The following is a 19,050-nucleotide window of genomic DNA, read 5'->3' as shown; positions in this document are numbered from 1 at the left end:
TACATATTGCACCTAGAATCTCATAATAAGCAAATGGATTGGGGTGGAATTAGAAGGTGTGTGGTATTTGTTTAAAGCATTTAAACAGGGTATAATTACACAATGATAAAATAACAAATAAAAAAGCCAATCATGGACTATCAATTGAAAATAAAATAACTAGATATCCAGAAAAAATGCTAAATTCAAAACTTAAAGTGACACTTACAGTTGGCTATCTCTGCCTTCTGCTTCCATATTGATATATGAGCCCTAAACATCTGCTCTCATATCTATTCCTAACATCTGTCACCTCTGCTCCACTATTTTTGAACTATAAGCCTCTGAAACCATACCCCGCCCCCATGTGTAAGTTGCCTTGTATACAGTGTCCCGGGACAGCAAAAGAAAGGGTGGCATCACTTACAGAGAGTTGGGTTCTCTTATGTCAGTAATTATTCATGAAAATACCAAGAACCTGCTTGCAACAGCCAAATACAAGAGAGTCAATTCCTCAGCTGAGGCTTCCTCTTCCTTATGATTCTGGTCTCTGACAAGCTGACAAAACACTAATCAACACACAGATTAAACAGTTACTCTGAATTTAAAAAAAAAAAAAAACAGGAAAAGATTTCTTTATGCAGCATGAAAATCGTTAGCCAGGATAACAGTAGCACAAACTATAATAAAACAGTAGTAAATGAAAACTGAAATTATTTTGATTTTTCAATAAAATAAAATATAAATTTAAATTTACAGTTGATTCATAGATGTTGAGGGGTCTCTCTCAACACTCCCCTTCTAAGAATTAATAAAAGAATAAGCTAGAATTTTGTGACAAGTAATTTTAGTCTCCAAATTGTGTATTTACAGAGTAAAATCTCAATTATTGCTCAAATAATAAATAAAATTGTCTGAAAATTGTGTTGCTTAAAATGTTTACTGTAACTTATTTTCTGATAGAGCTACAATATGCACTGTGCTAATTTATTTCTGGAAAATTAATAACTGAAAGAAAGAGCTATGCCAACTAATTTTTACCAAAATTTACTTAATTACATATGGTGCTTCTAAAGTATAAATACACATGCATATTCTATTGTAGGTACCCTTCTGTTTAAAAAAAATCATCTTGCCTGATGCAAAATACTTGTTTGAATTTTTTCATCATCATTGTCACATAATGTAATGTAGTTTTCTGTAGTGTAGAGGTATTTCTACAAATCATGATGCATGTTTAAGTGTTTAATTACACATAGGTTACACCTACCTGCAAATTACTCTAACATACAGAATGAATGCAAAACATACAAATCTATTGATTGTTCTAATGATTTATTTATCTGAAGAAAGCTTTGATGATCATCTTTGAATTTCAGGGGATTATTTTACAAATGTATATATATTTCACAACTGGTTAAAATATTTGCATCTTGATATGCATCTATAATAGAATTTTACTTAATACTAGCCCACATTAACACATGCACATATAGTTAATTACAGTGTTTTGTAGAAAAATATACACAATATAGATAAATATATGAAAATCTTTCTTTAAAGTCTTAGATTCCTGCCACAGAAAATAAATATAGTTCAGGAACTAATGCCTCACACACTCACACACACACACACACACACACACACACACACACATGCTCATATATGTATATACGTGTGAAACTTTTTATTTCATTGTTTATGTACAAGTTTCAATTAAATTTAAGTATAAATAACAATATATTGAAAATGCACATTATGGCTACTAAGTTTTTGACTACGCCTACAAAATATTTTTGCCTAAATGAAGTCCAAATTGTTGAGGTATTCCTAGGTGTTCAGACAATATTAGGAAGCCTTGTGTATTCATTATCTCCCCTTCTCTCCCTCTCTCTTTCTGTCCTTCTTCTTTTGTTCTTCCCTCCCCTCTGTTCCTTTCTTCTTCGTTTATTTAGTGTGAGTAAAAACAATCACAGGAACCAGGAGATATTTTTATTGCACAATAGATCGATTTTAGTTACAAAACTCAAAGTAAGAGGATATTTAGGATCTAAGAATTCTGGTAGTGGTGCAAAACAAGTGAATGAATGAGTGTCCCATCTTCCCACACACCTACTTAATAGGCAAACATCTGAATTACATGCAGAGCACTTCTATCATTGGTATGCTTACCATTTTCTCACAAATGACCTTGAAGCTTAATGAAATTCACATGAAAGCTTTCACTATGCACGTTTAAAGGAAGTAGTTAAAAAGATTCAGATAGCTTTATAAAGTTGAATTTCATTTCATTTTATTTTTTTTTAAATCCTCTGTTCTTGTCTATTGAGAAAGTAAACTGCTCCAATTCAAAGCAGTTTACAAGCAACTTTCATGGTCTTTGTTGTCACCTGGCAACGTCCTGGAGATTGACAAGTGGAGCGCAGGTCTTTGAGGACTGATTTCTAAGGATGTTAAGAGCATGAACTCCATTCCTTTTAAATACTTTCTTAGGCACCAGCTTCAAAACAGAGTCAACCACTGATCCAACCATTTAAGATAGAACGTCTCAGTGCATGACAATGGGAAGCATCACAGAAATGTACACTAGAAACTGGACTGTTTTCATTTGACATAAGTCCAGGTATTAAGCTGTAGCACAATGAGTAGTTCCTATTCAGTAATGTATATCTACACGCAATCACTGGTGGGGAAGACAAAAGAGCGCCCAGGGTGGTACCATAAACTAACATTTACATGTCTAAATGACAGGTATTACATTTATGAATGTCACAGACTTTGGGTAGGCTTTCAGAGCAATTATAGACTTCTTTTTTTCCATTTCCCTATATTAATATGAGACAGTATAGCTCTGGGGGGGGTTATCAGAAGCTTTAAGCAAATCAGTCTGTATAAAATCAGTATATCTGCTTTTTGCCACCTTCCCCAGAGGCAGCCATTCTGTGGGACTGACCCCAGTTTCTGTATTCATCAGGAAATACAACTCTGTATGAGAAAATAATAATTTTACTTATGCAGAAAGAAAAGTGTTGAAGGGATTCACTTGAACATGGTTCAACTTTGGTGCCTAAAAAAGTATTTAAAAGGAATGGAGTTCATTCTATCTTCTCCTGAAGATAAAGGACCTATAAAGGAAGAGTAATATGCATTTAAATGCTATTTATTGCACTGTGCCCAGGATCTTAAGATATTTTTATGTGCTTGATCTACTAATACTGAAAAAGGTATTAAAATCCATAGGTTTTCTTGCATTTACAACTTATAGAAGAAGCATTTTATAGAAATAAAATGGTGAATTTTAACATTTTAAAGTTCACACATGAACTTAAAACTAATGATACTGGCTTACTTATTAAAATTTTTACATATGTTCAACTTGTTTTTTAATTGTTGTACTGAAAGAGAATCTTCACAAAATTCTACACAAAAAATGAATGTCACATAATTCTTAATTTTTTCATTGCCAAAGTAAATTGATGCAAAACAAACAGCAACCATCAAACAAGAGAAAGATGTCATATTATTTATTTGGTAGGATCTAGAATGTAGAACGTATCTCGACGTTTCAAGAACAAAAATCAACACCCAACTAAAAATTCAAAGACTTTGATTGTTGTTTTTTTTTAAGGCATAAATAGCCAATAAGCCCAAAACATTCTTAACTTTAATAATAATTTGGAAAATTCTAACCGTAATCAAACTGAGATTACATTTCACTTCTATGGCATAACTGAAGTTCTTACTCACTCTGGTGGAAATGTAAGCTGATATGTAGCTGTCTGTTGATTCTTTAAAAACTAAACAGAATTATCAAAGTACTGTAATTTGGATTCCTGTTTTAGAATCCTATCAAAATATACAACGGAGGAATTTAATAGATAATTCTATAGTATATTTGTGTTGATATTATCCACAAGGGCCACTAGACTAGAACAACCTAGATGCCTGTAAGTGGACATATGGACAGGCAAACGTTATTGTTTACAAACAAGGAATTTGTTTCAGCATTTAACAAAATCATCTTCGTATCATACACTGTCACATGGCTGATCCTGGACAACATCACGCTAAGTGAAATAAGCCATACATAAAATAGCAAATGCATCACAAATGCACCGATGTGGGTTACCCATGATAATTAAGTGCTCCTGGTTATGAACTGGTCCATAAGAGTCATGGACTATCATTCATAAATGAAAAGAAAACTTTTGCTTGGAAATATGAGAAATGTCTAGACAGGGAAGTATACAGTAATTGCCCAAGAATATAGCTATATTCCATAGTCTACATTTTATTTTGATTGTGCTAAACTGTAAAAATGTTAAAATAATAATTTTTTTCTATATACTTTATCTCAGCTTGAAAATTATTTAACTTGGGTGTCTTTCCACTCAGCCATTTTGAGAGATAACCTTACCAAACTCATACCCATTCACATAAGCCCTCGTCCCAGATAACTGCATTAGTTGTTTTCTCTGTATATATTATGATCCAAGTTTTCACAAAATCCTCACCAGCTTACATGGAAATTTCTTTCCAAATTCTATAATCCTATAAGGTAAGGGCTAGGTCTACTGGAATGCATTTTGTTCTTTCATAAAGGGAGTCCACAGAGTTTCAACTTTTTGGGAACTAAATGAGAGGATGCTATCTATGAGAGAATGGCCTTAATTTGAGATCTGATCTGGTGCCATTTTGGTCTTGCACTTCCAAAGCTACTGAGTTATAGAAAATGAACATCTGTTATATAGATTATGGTGGTTTTACTATAGCAGCGAGAGCATCTTATGGAGGGCATCGAACAAAATAACAATGTACATGTACTTGCTTCTCTTTACTCACAAATTTTATATGCTCTGTTTCTTTGAAGGATTTCAAGAAATAGTTCAGCATTAAAAAGAAAACTGTGTCTGGATGTGTGAAATCAGGACCACTTTGATATATTTGTGCTAATTGGTCAGGTTTCTCTCATATGTCTTTCACAGATCAATACTTTAGTATTAAAGTAAGTTTAGTAGAAATAAATATCAAAGCAATATTTCAAAGTTTATCTCAACGTTGTGGGATTAATTTTTCTTTTGGAAACACATTGTGCAACTCTTGATATAGATAACCTTAGTTTATTTGAGCCCTTTGATTAACAAGAGAGAACATTTGAAACTGGTTTCATTTATAGCTAAGTAAATTATCAACCAGACCTGAGGAAGGAATGATGTTTGAAAAATATTTCCAAAATATAAATCATTTAAATGCTACATGACATTTTCTGGAACGAATGAGAAAGTTGAAATTAAGTTATTTTTTAAATTAATATAGCCATCTTCTTGTGTATTAATACTAATGAATTTACTTCATAAATTATATTGAAAACACAAGCTTTTAAGGTATCAGAGATAAAGATAATCCTGACCCTCTAAGCTTTAGAAATCAGGCTATCTCAAAGTATTTTGAAATGGTAGTTTTTAATCCCTTTTTAAGGTCATTTTTCCCCCACTACACTAAGTAGGATTTTTCAAACACCAGCAAAAGACAGTGGCCATTGAAAACACACTGCTCTTCTCCATGAAAGAGCATTTCTACTGTCTATTTGAATGCATTTGAAATCCACCCTTTTTCAATTTGACATCAATATACCTGTGCCTCTCTATTAACTCTCATAAAAGTTTCTGACCTTTAACAAGGCCCTCTCAATGAACTAAGCAAGGTCCATATGAATCAGAGAGCCTGAAGAAGCAAGCAAGAGGCTACATGGGTTGGCACTGCATACTGGTGCCCTGCAAATATACTATAGCTTTCAGTTTGGTACCACAGGTTAGGATCTCTGAATGTGTGAATGAGTGGGTCTCTGACTCATGGGATCTTTTCCTTCTGTTATGCTGCCTTGTCCAAACTTGAAATGATGATTTTCCCGTATCTTAGTATATTTTATTTTGTCATATTTCCTTGTTGTTTCTTAGAAGTCTGTTATTTTCCACTCAAAGACATAAAAGCAGTGGATTCAGAAGGGATGGAAGGTTGGAACAAATTGGTAGGCTTAGAAGAAGGAGGGAAATATGATCAGGATTTATTGTATGATAAAAGAATCAGTTTTCAATAAAAGGGAGTAGGGGTCTGGATTTTAAAATGTTCATCCTGATTCTTTCTATTCTATAACTTTCTACATAGTCAATGCTATCACTTTCATAGATGTTTCTGAAATTAAAAGTGCTATGTAAACTAGTATCATATTACTAATATTATAGTAATGGAATACTATCTATGAAAGTTTATGTATGTTATACACTGATTTGATTTAAACTAATTTTCATTTTTAATGATAAATAATAGTATAATATATAATAGTAAAATGTGCCTGACATTATTAACTTTAAACTAAGTAATTAATAATTAATTTAGAATGTAGATGAACATTTTTACTTTAAGAAACCAAAACAGTTTTAAATTAATGATGAATAAAGACTTTGTTCTTTAGAATGTTCAACATGCTGTGAATTTTTAATTTTTATGATTTCTAATTCTCAAAACATATGCTAAGCATAAATTTAACGTTTTAATAAGGAATGTGTGTTGTTTTTATAGAAACAATAAGATCAGTTTAAAACGACAGGGCTATTTATAATAATGAAAAAGTATAAATTTATTAAAAACAATGTAGTTTATTAATTATATCATTATATAATCATTTAATATCTACTCTCTATTCTATGCTCCTTAATAAATTGCTTTGATTCATATTTCTCCTAGAACTAATCACTTTTGGGCAACTCGTGTGTCTTCAGGTACTCTATTAGAGCTGAACTCACTACAGCCTTTAGAATAATGCCCATGGCATTTAATTTCTAATGCTATAGAAAAAGTGTCCCTTATATACCTCAATTGCATGCACTTACAAGATGTTCTGTTCTCTGTTGAAAAAATATGCTCATGAGAATAGGGATGATTCAGAATCAAGCAAGGAGCTGCTTGCTGTCAAGCCCACCAAACAATGTGCCTGGGAGACTTTGAAGATGATAAAGAGCTACTCTGGGTAGCTAGATGAAGGAAATGGATGTAATCTAAATCGATGGATTAGCAGTTATTACTGTCCAAGATAAATAAATTTTAATATAGAATCAAATAAGCCCAGTGTGTCAAAATGGAAGAAAGGAAGACACTGATGAGTGTGAGCATACAAACAGCAGGAAATCTGTGGAGGGTTTTATTCAGGAGCTTATGTCCACAATATTAAGAAAAGCCACATTTGACATACAGATTTCTCTTTTCAAACATGAATAGATCCATCTGGAAAATTAACTTTTGAATTGCCTCTCTAACATTGAGCTTAAGAGCAAGACTATTGCCCATCTTTAGGACTCCCTTGAAATAGGGTAAAAGAAACTTTTGAAAACCTCTTTGTTATGTGCCTCAACATCTTTCAAGACTTAATAAAGCTTAGGAATAAAATGGTAATGATAATAATAATAATATAAACAAGTCTGGTGTGGTAGTGACTACAGCAGGATGAAACTGTTCTCACCTCTCACAGGAGTGGTGAAGAGACTCCTTGCTACATAATATGCAAGGATGTGAAAAGGATACATTGTAGCAGACTACTTTATAAGAAAATAAAATTGTTGAAGAAATTGAGAAAATAAAACACGTTAAATATGAAGGTTATGTTTGAAAATAATTTAAATAGTGATTTTTAAATCAGGTAAAGATTCAGACTTAGCGTCAAAGAACAGAAAATTGCTGTGTCCAGCACAGTAGTCAACACACTTCCCTTTATACATGACCCCTAGTTCCCACATGTATAAACTAGATAATTACATACACCGTCAGTAAAGCTAGATGTTGACGATGTGAATACACCTACTCACAGAGAAATGGGTCATTCTTTAAGAATTAGCGATTCTGGAAATATGATGGTACATTTAGAATTGTAAAAAAAAAAAGGTACTTTTGAAACAAGTGAAATTATGACTCATGGAATCTCATATTTAAAGTACAGGAGAAGAGGATTTCTGGCTTTGAATTGCCTGGTTTCACTATTGTCTGATTTCATGTTATCAATGTGGATGCAACTTGTACAAACCTTTAGACAAACTCCCTAAACTGGGCATTTCATATATACACGTACCAATGCTTAAAGTTTTTTAATGATATAACATATTCTGTGCACGTGCGTGTACTCAGCAGACAGGATGCATCCAGTCACCTCTGTTTCTCCATATTTCCTGCTTCTTAACAAGCCACCTCTATCTCATACAAACTTACTTTCCTCTTACTGAGCTTCTGTGCCCTCCCTTTATCTTTTCTATTGCTTTGTATTTTATTTGTCAAGAAAATAAGCTAATAAGTGTATATTACCCCCAAAAATAAAACTACAGAATCCCCAAGATACAGTCCACAGAACTCAAGAAGGTCAAGAACCTGAAGGGCCCAAGTGGGGAAGTCTCAGTCCCACTTGGAAGGGAAAAGAAAGCAATCAAATGGGGAGAGGAGAGGGACCTGGGAAGGAAAAGAGAGAGGGGCAGGGAGGGGAACCAGATCTGGTATTGGGTGTGGGGGGGGGGGAGAACTGAAGCCCTGAAGGCCAACAGAAAGAAGGCAACCTCAGGAGATAGGACATTGGGGGGACCTTCCAGATTGTACCAGAGACCTGGGGCTGAGAGACATTCAGGATTCAAAAGGAGGGATCTTAGATGAAATGCCTGACAGTAGGGAGAGGGAACTTGTAGACCCTACCTCCTGCAGAAAGACATGGCATCAAGTGAGGGATGGGGTTGCCATACCACAGTCAAAACTCTGAGCCAAAATTTTTTCAGTCTAAAAGAACTGCAGGGATGGAAACGGAGAGGACCCTGAGGAAAAGAAGGTCCAGTGTCAGGCCCAAAATGGTATCCAGCTCAAAGAGAGACCCCACAGCCTGGCATTATTACTGAGGCTATGGAGCACTCACAAAAAGGGACCTAGATGATTGCCCTCTGAAAGACCCAACAAGCAGCTGAAAGAATCAGATGCAGATATTTGCACCCAGTCAATGGACAAAAGCTGCTGACCCCTGTGGTTGAATTAGGAAAAGCTGGAAGAAGCTGAGGGGGAGGTGGGGGCTGTAGGAGCACCAGCAGTCTCAATTAACCTGGACTCCTAAAAATCTCAGACAATGGACCACCAAACAGACAGCATACACTAGTTGATATGAGGCCCCCAATACATATACAGCAGAGAGACTGCCAGGTCTGGGTTTAGTCAGACAAGATGCACCAAACCCTCAAGACACCAGAGGCCACAGGGAGTGTGGAGATCTGATGGGGTCGGAGTGGGAGGTGGCGATATTATTTGGAGACAGAGGGCTGGGAAGAGGTATGGAATGTGGAACAGTTGGAAGATGGACCGGGAGAGGAATAAAATCTGGAGTGTAAAAAGAATAAAGATTAAATAAAAAGAGGGAACATATATATATATATTGAATATTAAGCAAGTTGATGAAGTTATGCAGCTGTATACTCTTTTCCAAGAGTTTATTTTGGAGTTTCCTAAAATACCCTGTTAATATATTAAGGTATTCTCCAATATCTATGTGGTAATTAATAAATTCAGTAACCCTTAATGAATAAAATATATCCTTAATGTATTTGTAATGGTAGTTCACACATTTAAATGCATTTGAATTAGATTGTGAATACAGTTATAGACACAATGAAAGTGTCTATTGGGAGGCTCTTTTGAATGTCTTTTCTATATGTAGTCCATGCTAGTCCAGAACTTGTGAGCCTCTACCCTCTTCAGTGCTGAGGTTACAGGTGTGTACCACCAAACTCAGTGCTAATATCCATGGATAGTGTTCAATCACTTTTTCAAGATAACAAAACAATTACTTTTTATTTGTTTCCTAATTAACATCATTTTCAATGTCAAATTTGTTTTTGAGCTTATTATAGCATCATTGTGTGTAATTTAAGTCCCAGTAAACATCTGCCCCTTTGGATAAAGCTAAATAGAAGCACACTGAAACAAATGTTATGAAAGACCAAACTCACATAGGGAAAAAAAATACCATTCAGATGCAGTGCAGAAGATATGGATATGGGATTAGGATGAGCTCCAGAGAGGCGCTATATGTGTTTATATGAATCTGCATGTAAACTTCAAACTGCTAGTGTTAGAGAGCCCTCTAACATACTAGCATCTGTTTGTCTGTTGAAGGCATAGCACATGTATGCTCTTCCAATCTTTTGGGCTTAAAATAATATATGGTCCATGCTAATTTCGCGTAAAGAAATCACTGTGTCACGGGAAGACATGCTCTCCGAAGTGACTAACATTCGTGTTGTGTTCATCACTCAGGAGCAGTGATGTACTGCGTGGCTTTTCTTTGCTGATATCTGTGCCCAACCATGTACTAGAAAGGACTTAAATATCTGTGGCCCCTTCGCCCTGTTATCTGGTGTTTCCTAAGGCCTGGAAGTTCAGACGTTGTCACTATTCTTTGCAAATGATAACTGCACATTTTGAAAGTGAGCAATTGTAATCTGCAGAAAGAAGACGCACTATTTTCTGTCCCCCATGTCAGTCCTCACCTGTTCCTCAACTGACCTCTGGGGGGCTTACTTGGGATGTCAATGAGAATGTAAAGTGGAAAAATATACCAATTCCTTAAGGGGTATTTGTATATTAATAGGGAATTTCTTGGTAAATATTGAAAACGACAATGAGTAAATATCAAACCAGAAAATTTCATAAAGTTGGGAGAAATAATTGGGTATAATATAAAACAAATGAACACACCGGGACAATATATACATATAATAAAAGATCCTTGTAAGCACTCCAGTATTAAACGAGTGCTTTTACAAAAAGAGAATTCATAAAACATTGTTGGCGCTTCCGAGGGCAAAACGCTGAGGAAAGGAATCCTGCTTCCAAAGCCAGGAGGCAGAATTTGCATCGCATCCTTTGGGATGGTGCATAGTTTATCCGCTGCTTATTTATCATGATGCGGTCTAGATTTATTTCATTTTGATTCCTCCTCCCTCCTCTTTTGGGGATCCCTGGCAGAGATTTACGGTGGAAAAGCCGCTGGGCAGTGGAGTATTCCTGGCGAACGGCAGGATTTCCTTGAGCCCAAATGGGTTTCTTGGTGGAGAACAGCTATCAGATTGTGGAGGAATGGGGGAGGGCAGCTGGCTTTAAGGTCATCTCTTCTGCAGGTTTGGAAAAGGTTAGGCTGTGACTGAAAGACCATGGCACCTGCGGTCAATTGCCATTTAAGAGCTCAGTTTGGAGGCCAAAGATAGCCCCAAAGATATTGCACTCCGGATCAAATCTTGTGGGACCCTTTGGAATGGAATGTTGGAGTCCCAGGCTGAGCCCGGACGCTGAAGGGTTAGGCCATCCCAAGGATGGGTGCTGCACCTGAGAGTGGAAGGCACCTTTCCCGAGTAAGAGAAGAGACAGGCAAGGAAGTGTAGAAGCCTAACTACATACACTTGAACCACCATTTACAAAAAATGACCACACTCCTATTGCCTGAGGCTAAAAGCCCGCTGGGTAACAGGAGCAACCCGCTGGGGTCTGGGGACGCCCTGGAGGAGGATAGCAGCCCAGCCACTGGTGAATGAGCCCGGTCTCCTGCTCCTTGCTGGAGCCGGTGCATCTGCACTCACAGAGGCAGTAGCTGTTCAGGCGCATCCACCACCAGGGCTGAGAGTCTCTGCGCAGCGATCACCAGCTTCTCCCTTTTCGCCAGTGGAGCTCCATCAGGACTGTCCCGGGGAATCCGAAGAGAAGTCCCCTCACCTCCACTGACACTGGGCGCCTCCTCCACAGCAAGCAGAGCCCCCTGGGTGTCCTCTCCCTCCTGGTGCCCCGCCCTCCCAGGGCGCCTGGGTCCCCGCGCCTGCACAAGGGGGGAGGACCTGCCAGCAAGCCCTCATCGCCGCAGCTGGAGCGACAGCCACCGCTGGGCTCAGAGACACTTAGTGGGGAGGAGAGGGAGGGGGCGAAGGCAGGGCGGGAGATGCGGGGCGGGGGGATGGAGCCAAGAGGAGGAAATAAATAAATAAAACAATAACCTCCGCGCCAATAAGAGCGAGGGAGAGAGAAAGACGCGGCCAGAGAGCCACCGGTGCCAGTCCGCTCGCCTGTGACAGGCTCTCGGCGCGCGCGTGTGTGTGCGTGAGTGTGTATTCGCTGGGACTGGAGCTGGAAAGTTCAAACTAAACGTGTTGCTCTCCCGGGTGGCCGAGGCTCGCCACAGAGGCTCTGCCCAACTTCTCTGGGCCAAGTGACTGGCAGTGCCCGGCGCCCTTGGCGAGTCGCAGGCTGCTCGGCCCGGTGCCCGGGCGCAGCGGCAGCAGCGTCTCCGGTCAACCTGGGAAGGAGCCCCACGACCAGGGCTGGACGCTCGCCCCAACAGATCGCAGACTCTCGGGGTCCTGGGCTAGCACCCTGGCAACCAGAAAAAGGTACGTGACACTTTTCCTACAGGAATCTACTCTCACCCAGCCCGCGTGTGTAGGTAGCTGTCTAGATGCTTTCTCTGCCAGGGGTGGTCACCGTTCGTCAAACTTTACCTCCACCTTCACACTAGCTGGTGGCAGCGGAGACTGCTCACGCTGGTAAATTTGCTGATATGAACCGAGTGGGGGCAGTTTATGTTGCAAGCGGTTCTTGCCATCTGAATGAAGACTGCCTTTCGGATAGAATCGCAGCTCTTACCTTCTGGTGGTGATGTTGATTGTGATGCTCTTGCCTGGAAGGCTTGTTAAAGGTCTCCTGGGCCCTTCTGTAGGAAAAGGGCTTACAAGTTTGCAGGAAATCCTACGTGTAAACCAGGGGAAGTTTGCAGGAGCTTGACTCCCGGGGAGGAGGAGTAACCCTTTCTTTGCAGTAGCGGCAACCGCGGTTTGGAAGCAGCAGTAGCGGTGGCGGAAGGAAAAGCGGTTTGGCTCCTGGCAGCAGCTGCTTGTTGTCCTGTCTGTGACTGGGAGAAGACGGAAAACTGGGGCTGCCTTGTCCAAGCATGCGACCCAAGAGCTGCCTGCATAGACGCCATGGGGTCAGTAAGAGAATGGCACCCAGTCACTTGGCTAATCCTGTTGAGAGTCTTGATTACCGTTTGTGATGCTATGTTTCCTCGCTGTCATGTTTTTAAAATGCTTTAAAAAGTTATTTTGCATGTGATTTTCATTTCTGGGTTAGGGGAGGCTTTAGGACCGTTCAGAGAAATCAGTTTGGTGGAGTGAGTGTTCAAATCTGCAGAGGAACCTATCTCTTGTCTGTAGTACTTCGCCTACTGTGAGGAATATCTCCCCTAAGATTATATTCTGTTTCCCCACTTTCTTTTTTCTTTCAGTAAAGCAGGAACTCCTACGGACAACCCCGCCCCCCACCCGCTCCAAATGTAAAAGTAATTTTAAGTTTAACAATCCACATTCTTGAGCCTTTGGAAGCCACCTGCTGAATTAATTCATGTTAGTTTGAGAGGTTCCCACTTGCTGCAGAAGATGTAGACACATCCAGCAGATGGAGCAATGGAAAAGGGCCCTAGAACAAATCTAACACCCATTTATCCCGATTAAATCACGTTGCTGGGAGGAAAAATGTATATGGAGTTACTTTATCAGGAACACGGAATTTTCTATGATCTTTGAAACAATGGTAAAGCCACCAAAATACGACTAAAATATATGGATTAAAAAAATCCAGTTCTGTGAGCTGTTATTTTTTTTTCTAACTTTCAGGAAACATTTCTAAAGATATTTTATAAATTGAAGTTCAATTGAATTCATTCATATGAAGGTACAAGGCACTTCCAAGGTGATAGATTATGACAAATAATAACTCCATTAAAAACAATGCACTTTTTCTCATGGCATGAGTAATGTTTAAAGATATAGGTCATGAGTAATGTTTAAAGATATAGGGTGTGTGTGTGTGTGTGTGTGTGTGTGTGTGTGTGTGTGTGTGTAAACTTGTACCTCAAAGCAAATAAATATTATATTATCAGGCTTAATACAAATAAGTTTTTGTTTTGTAAACTTCAATAGGGAGGTACATGTTTTTCCTAAAATAGTTGAAAAGTTAACAGAACTTTGTAGCTTTGTAGTGATTATACTAAATTAATGTTATTCTTTCTCTAGAATTATAGAAAAAAAAAGAAAGAAACATGTGTGGTCTGTCCACACCAAGTAAGTCTTCAAATAGCAAGGCAAGTGCTTGTCAAAATACCTGTTTAACTGACTTTACATCCACAATTATGTTAACAAGGACAATATACCCAACATATATCTTACAACTTTAGCCCAAGTAATGCTCCTGAGAAAATAACTATAGAGGTGATAAAAACGCATTGCCCATTTTACAGACACAGCAGAAAGACTTAAGCGAAGTCAAGAGCCACTGCACTCAAGGCTGGGTCTTGTGTTTAGTCAACTCCACCACGTCCAGTGTCTTCAGAGTCAGTGTATCTCTGTATATTACAGTGTGGTACAGTATTATGTCTAAGTAGTCTGAAGCATACCAATTAAATCTTATTTTAGAATCATAATATAGTAATCAAAAGGTTACAGCTTTACATTACATATTTTAAAGAACACAAAGATAGGCAAAACACCTTCAGAAAATTACTACATGCAATCATTTGAGTTAAATGTGCTTTCCATTATTCGTGTGTGTCTTAAATACATGTGATTGCATCTAATTCATGAGATAATTGAATAAACCCTAACTGTGCATCCCCGAGACTATTTCTGGTAGATTCACACAATATCAAGAGGGCTTGGAACTCAGTTAATAGTGTAGCTAGCTTTGTCAAGAATCTAGTCTTATCTTGACTCACACCACATGGATAAAATAAATATATATATTTCCAAACAAACTATCTCAAAATTAAGTCCCTCCCAAAGCAAAGAACATAAGCCCTTCAGAGAAAGACGCTGAAAGTTTAATTTTTTATCATTACTAAATCTGTTAACTACAGATTTAAATACAATAACTTTGACTGGAAATTTAAAAGACAGCTAATAACACAATTGTTCATCTCATTAAATAGGATAAAGTGTTCTTATATGATTGCTATAATTATCATGATTATCATCTAAGAAAACCAGATGCAGTTGTGTCCATTTGTATCTGCACTATTAATGATAAAATTGAATCACAATGATTTTGGAAATAGATGATATTTCAAAAGTTTTTGAAAAGTCATGGCTTAGTACCATCTTCATATAATTAGCTTCAGGTTTGCGGGAGAGGCAGTGGATTAATTAATGCACAGTATGTCACATATGTGAACATACACATAGTATGCATAAAATACATATTAGCTTGTACTATGACACATAAAAGTAATGCTATGAGCTGCATTGAAAGAAAAGGGAAATAGCTTAGTTATTAATTTTAAAGTTTTATTTGGAAATCACAACAATCATACGTGGATATAAGTTAAACAGCCTCTAAAATTAAAGCAAACATTTGCTTTCTAAATTAAAGCTCATGACGATCGTTGGAACTGGGGAATCATCAAGTTTGATGTATAGAATTTATTTCTTTTCATTTTATCCATTTACTTACATTTTCAGTCTAGTTCTTCATATTAGCTTTCGCCCAACTTAGCCATATTACATAATTTTCTCCAAGCACTGTAAGAAGGTAGCAATTGAGCTTAGACTTAAAAAATATATCAAGCGAATTAATTTTCTATAAACACATTAACGAGATTGAGAGATTGGGGAAAAGCTGTAATTTCTGCCTTCTTGCCATTACGCTGTCTTTAAAGATAATAATGCTTTGTCAGTCACTGATGGTGAAGCAAAAGTTGAAACCTTGTACCCTTACTTTCTTTCTTATCAACTTCCTGTTGGATTTGTCTGGTATAAATTCTGATTAGATATGGCTTTCAGTTCCAATTGTTAAAAAATGCACACATACAAATTGTGAACTTTAAAGGGTATGTGGATTCCTTTTTAAAAGTTTCAGCAATATGTGTGTGTGTGTGTGAATACTGTGATATCCATGTAAAATTCATATTAGACATAAGCAGAAATGATTACAAATATATTTTGAAATAGAAACCTCATCAGAAATGACGGAGATCCAAGGTTTACTTCAAATGATAGTTTCACATTTTAGCAGTATTTTAATTAAATTTTTAATTTCATCTTATATTTGTCACGAATAATTTTTATGTATGGAAATGCTTTTCATCTATATTTTATTGTGTGACACTCTACTTAAAATGTAGCTTAGTTATATTTACAGGTATACGTACAGGCAGATATTTTGTATGTTAATAGGAATGAATATCTAGATTGCAATCATATATGCTTCTGTATTTGCATCTATATTTTTCTAATATAAGTAGAGTTCAACCTATATAATACTTTACGACAGACTGTATTTTATTGTTCCTTCTAAAATTCTCTTTAATGTCCAAGGACCCGGAAGGATTTTCTTTGAGGGATTGTGTGGTTCTACCTCTGTCTTTGAGGAAGTTTTTCTGTAGATATATGTGATAGATCTGACGCCCTGCCATTTGGTCATTTATGAAAAAGATACAACTTCTACTCTGTGTAGAAACTTAATACATGAGTCACTTTAGAGACTCATGTATTAAGAGACATACAGTGCAATTTAGAGACAAAACCAATTGGAAAAGATAGGAACGTTTTGTTTCTCATAGCAAAAAAAAAAAAAAAAAAAAAAAAAAAAAAAAAAGTGCTACATTCCTTATTTGCAGAATGTTTATTTAAAAGTTATTAGTGGGTTTTTTTAATAAAAGAATTGATATCAAATTGGTGAAAAAAATATTTAGTAGTTCCAGTCCTGAACTGTTATAATAACTGGTTTTATAGTCATTCTTTCCATGAAATTGATTTCAAAAGCATGGAGAGGTATAATTAAAATATAAAATAAAACAAGAGGAATGAGGCCACTGGTTGATAATATTAGAGTAAAGAGTAGCATAGAAATAGCAGCCTAGTTAGTGTTTAGATATTTATACAGCTTTTAAAGGTGACTTTGATTGCTCCAAGAAAGCCTTAAATGTCAATATTATTTTCTATTGTTGAGTATGAATATTTTAAAAGTTGTAGATAGTGTAACGAGTTCTCTGAACTTTGTATCTAAAGTGAAGAAGGCTTTTATTATTTTTTTTCAAAGACTAAGTGTTGCGTGACCCAGAATATAAGCGCTTTCCAAGTGATTTTTGCCATGGCTCTTAATCTACTGCAATCACAGTATATTCTCCTGTGCAGGAAGCATTCCTGCTAGATCCTGAACTGGGCTATCGTCGTATCTACTGGTAACTATGGTCATACTCAGATAGTAGACTTAGAACATTATTGTGGGAAAAAGTACATTTAAAATCACTCTTTTGAGTTCATAAAGCCCAATAAAGTCATGACCACTAACATGAAAAATCAGAGCCAAATCATCTGGAAATCTAGATTCTGTGGGGATGGGGAAAGAGAGGCAGGACCATTCACATCCTGTGTATGGCCCCTCTGCTTCATGTTTCTTATTTTATGAATAAACATTTCTTTTATAGTGATTTTTAAACAACTGGAAAAATAATCACTTAATTTTGTCTATATTTATACATTTGGAAATAAACTTTATCAACATTGAGTTCTTCTTGAGTAGTTCAACCCATTGTTACATATGTAAACTCTAAGTAAAGTTTGAGCTTGTTGCCTGTTTAAAAGGCTATATTAAGCTATATGACAAAATCGGGGAGGAGTAAATTACTAATTCTCATTAAGTCTAGGAAAAAAAAAAACTTGATATAACTGTTTAAAACCAATTCTATTTTAGGTCTGGGATTATATATAAGATATAAAAATATTTACAGTAAATTTGAAGACTAGAAATTTTTAATGGGATTCCTGTATATGTATTTAACTTTCTTAATTATCCACCATGTTCTTTTGCAATAACAGAATAGTGTGTCCTTAGGACATGTTGAAGAAGAATCAAAAGGTTAAACAGATACAGTGTGGGGGACAATCGTGCTAGATGGATTACCTTCCCTCAATAAACCTATTTCTGAACTATTTCATTTAAGTTAAAAATATCCATAAGTTTAATAATAATTATTTAAAGTGTAATTGTCAGATCCAATGCCCTTGAAATATAAGGAATCTCTCGGGTTTTGATTCATTCTTCTTATAATTAAAATCAATTCATGCTAATTTTTTAAAAAAATTATGATCCAGTGTGCAAAGAAAATTTAAACTTACAACACACACAGAATATTGGTTTTGTGAACGTGAACTGGTGGTTTTTTGTTTTTGTTTTTTGTCTTAGAAATTTAGTTACTTTAGCTCTATGTGATAGTAATTCTTTCAGTAATATATTCCTCTAAGATCATATTGAATGAGCTGAACTATCATTCCTTCATTGCTGTTATTTGCACATGAATTTCAAAATACTTCGTTTCTATTCTCCATATATCACCTACACTGTAGATTTTTTCCTCACATGTAGATCCTAAATCTGTTTATTCTTAGGAAGTTATTTGTCATGCCTCTTAATACTTTTTATCTTAAGTTCAATTATTTTACTTGATAAACTCAAGTAAATTCCTGTAACATTAATTGTTACAGAGTTCATTTTATGGAAGAATCCCGACTCTAAAAGTATATTTTCTAAGTTTTTAAAAGGAAAATCCTCATAGTTATATATGCAATGAATGCAGCCTCTTATTTGTGAATTTTTTATCTCAGCAGTACTTTGAACTTTATTATTTTTTTCTCTCAAGAAAGGGCTCGACATTTCCATTCAAATTTGCAACTCATTGCTTCAAAATCTATTACTACATTCAGTATTAAAATTGAAAGTTCTTTGTCTTAGAATAGGTCAGTGAAATGTTCATAATTGATATATGCAAGACATCTGTTAAGGGTATTTACAGCAAACTTGGGATTTTATTAATTTTGTCCTTTAAAATAGTCAACAGTAACTGATTTACCAAAGAAGAGAAGGAATATGGAATGATGGGCTTACATATCTAAAACGGACAACTTTCACAGCGACAAATCTGAATGACTCAATCTCAAGAAGTTTTTGATTTGTAGAGAAAAGTAG

General features: G+C 36.3%; 1 long non-coding RNA gene across 2 annotated transcripts in view; it reads left to right on the top strand.

Annotated features, from left to right (window-relative positions):
* Positions 1 to 10,859: 10,859 nt before the first annotated feature.
* The window catches only part of 1700019L22Rik, a 799,537-nt gene continuing 791,346 nt past the window's right edge, over positions 10,860 to 19,050 (top strand). For both annotated transcript variants that reach the window (XR_003947392.1, XR_001778779.2), the window contains exon 1: positions 10,860 to 12,428. This is a non-coding gene — a long non-coding RNA (RIKEN cDNA 1700019L22 gene). The remainder of the gene's footprint in view (positions 12,429 to 19,050) is intronic.

Source organism: Mus musculus, chromosome 8 (genome assembly GCF_000001635.26).
Source record: "Mus musculus strain C57BL/6J chromosome 8, GRCm38.p6 C57BL/6J".
NCBI lineage: Eukaryota > Metazoa > Chordata > Mammalia > Rodentia > Muridae > Mus > Mus musculus.
This window is presented reverse-complemented; position numbering and strand designations above follow the sequence as displayed.